This window comes from Penaeus monodon, chromosome 8 (assembly GCF_015228065.2).
Source record: "Penaeus monodon isolate SGIC_2016 chromosome 8, NSTDA_Pmon_1, whole genome shotgun sequence".
NCBI classification, from domain to species: domain Eukaryota; kingdom Metazoa; phylum Arthropoda; class Malacostraca; order Decapoda; family Penaeidae; genus Penaeus; species Penaeus monodon.
Genome location: NC_051393.1, coordinates 170,433 through 173,323, shown reverse-complemented (window position 1 = coordinate 173,323; position 2,891 = coordinate 170,433).

The following is a 2,891-nucleotide window of genomic DNA, read 5'->3' as shown; positions in this document are numbered from 1 at the left end:
GGTGAAACTGTCTGCAGCAGGGCAGTGGATATCTGGTGAAAACACCTTCAGTTCTACTGATTACTGGTTTCACGAAATAATATGTCTGGCGTATTACAGTGTAACTGTTTTAAAGCGGCAGAGATAGTTCCTCCTAGTTAGTTGGAGACTGCGAGTTGAGAAGGAGCCTGGGGGATTCCACTCAACTTTTATTTTCTCCTGACAAACCTCTACACCAATGATTAAAGACAGAAATAATAATTCATACCACATCGCCCGTCGCGTGGGTTATCAAGAGGCGCGTTAGTCAGTTAGTCTTTATCTCTCTCTTCTGTCTCTCCAACTCTCTTCTCTCTCTCTCTCTCTCTCTCTCTCTCTCTCTCTCTCTCTCTCTCGCCTCTCTCTTCTCTCTCTCTCTCTTCTCTCTCTCTCTCTCTCTCTCTCTCTCTCTCTCTCTCTCGCTCTCTCTCTCTCTCTCTCTCCTCTCTCTCTCTCTCTCTCTCTCTCTCTCTCTCTCTCGCTTTCTCTCTTTTATTCTCTCTCTCTCTCTCTCTCTCTCTCTCTTTTATTTCTCTCTCTCTCTCTCTCTCTCTTTTATTTCTCTCTCTCTCTCTCTCTCTCTCTCTCTCTCTCTCTCTCTCTCTCTTCCTCTCTCTTCTTCTCTCTCTTCTCTCTCTCTCTTTCTTCCTCTCTCTCTTCTTCTGCCCTTCCCTTTCTCATCTCTCCTCTCTCTCCTTCGTCTCTCTCTCTCTCTCTCTCTTCCCTCCCTCTCTTCTCTCTTCTGTCTCTACCCCCCTCTCCTCTCCTCTCTCTCTCTCTCTTCTCTCTCTCCTCTCTCTCTCCCCTCTCTTCTCCTTTCTCCTCTCTCTCTCTTCTCTTCTTCTTCTCCCTCTCGCTCTCTCTCTCCTCTCTCTCTCTCTCTCTTTCTCTCTCTCTCTCTCTCTCTCTCTCTCTCTTCCTCCTCTCCTTTCTCTCTCCTCTCTCTCTTCTCTCTCCCTCCTTTCTCTCTCTCTTCTCTCTCTCCTCTTACCTCCTCTCTTTTTCTCTCTTTCTTCTCTCTCTCTTCTCCCTCTCTCTCTCTCCTCTCTCCTCCTCTCTCTTCTCTCTCTCTCTTCTCTCTTTCTCTCCCCCCCTCTCTTTCCCCTTCTCTTCTCTCTTTCTCTCTCTTTCTCTTCTCTCTCTCTCTCTCTCTCTTTCTGCCTCTTCTTCTCTCCCTCTCCCTCTCTCTCTTCTCTTCTCTCTCTCTCTTGGTCTCTCTCTCTCTCTCTCTCTCTCTCTCTTCCCCACTCTCCCCCTCTCTTCTCTCTCTCTCTCTCTTGTCTCTCCCCCCCTCTCTTCTCCCTTTCTCTCTTATCACTCTCTCTCAATCTATCTATCTATCTATCTATTTCTCGCTCTCTCTCATTCTCCTGCGCTTGCTCTCTCTCTCTCTCTCTCTCTCTTCTCTCTCTCCCCCTCTATTCTCTCTCTGTCTCTCTCTTCCCCTCTTCCCTCTCTCTCTCTCTCTCTTCTCTCTCTCCCCCTCTATTCTCTCTCTGTCTCTCTCTTCCCCTCTTCCCTGGAGAAGGGGGTCGAAACCCAGCCGTCCTCGGTTCCCGGGCCCCGACTTGGGTAAGCTGCCGTCGAACCAGCACGATGCAGGTGGAGGGCTCAGTAGATGGGAAGCCATGCCACCTGACAGTGGACACTGGGGCTGAGAAGACCCTAGTGCGGCCTGATATGTTGGCCACTATGCGACTTCCACAGAGACTGTGTGGTGTCACGGGGCATTGTGTGCAGCTCAAGGGGGCAGTGGAGGCTCGTATTGGCGTGGGCAGCACGGTGCAGCGGCTGCCGGTGTATGTGGCCGATCTGGACGAGCACTGTTTGCTGGGCCTTGACTACCTGACGCAGAGTAAGGCGTGTGTCGACCTTGGACGGAAGCTGGTGAGGGTGCACGGTGAAGATGTGCCCTTGCTTCCAGAGGTTGGCTGTGCAGAGGTAGTTACGGCTGAGTGACTGCACCTTGCCCCCAGGACAGAGTCTAGAATCTGGTGTCGACTATCAAGAGTGATGCGTGGAGTAGAGGGCCTCGTGGAGCCCATCCAAAACCTGCAGCTGGCTGATGGCGTAGTGGTTGGGCGGAGCCTTGTTGGACCAGGGGAGGGGTTAGTTACAGTGTTGGTAGCTAACTTCTCCAATAAGGACCTGAAGGTGCCAGCTGGTGCAAAGCTGGGCACTTGTGAGGAAGTGGAGCGTCCAGAAGAGTCGTCAGGGAGCGAGGAATTGGTTGGTGTGGGGCCGTTGCCTGACTTCCTCGAGGACTTGGCGCACCGGAGCGCCGCTAACCTGACGGAGGCACAGACAGAGAAGATGACGTTAGCCCCAGTAGCGGCGATGAGGACGTGGCAGACGCTGACCGAGATGAGGACGAGCATTTGGACGGTGAGGGCGATGCAAGACGTCAATGGTGACCATGAGCCAGGTCTTGGGGCAGGAGATACCCCTCTGGGTGCCACTGCCAATCTACCGCCGCCCACTCCTCCACCAGAGCGACCCCAGCGAGAGTGAAGAAAGCCGCGCTGGATGAAAGATTTTTGTGTTTCTGAGAACTGATTTACAATTACTGTTACTTTTGTTTGAAAGAATTTTGTTTGTTCCTGAGGACTAATTTTATTTAAATTTTCTGTAGTTTGTTTCAGGTTTAGGTATGTCAGAGCAGACGGGTCGTCTGCTTGATAGGGGGGGATAGTGCTACGCCAGTGGGTCTTTGTCTCTGTGCGAAACAGGTGTTAACATGAAAAGGATGACCTGGGCATGTGTTAACATGAAAAGGATCCTGGGCAAACATGTCGCAGCTGGCTGTGAGCGGAGGGGCAGAGGAACAAGCCAAGGAGACGGAGTTGGGTGCTGCTCCTGTGAAAACCTCGTGT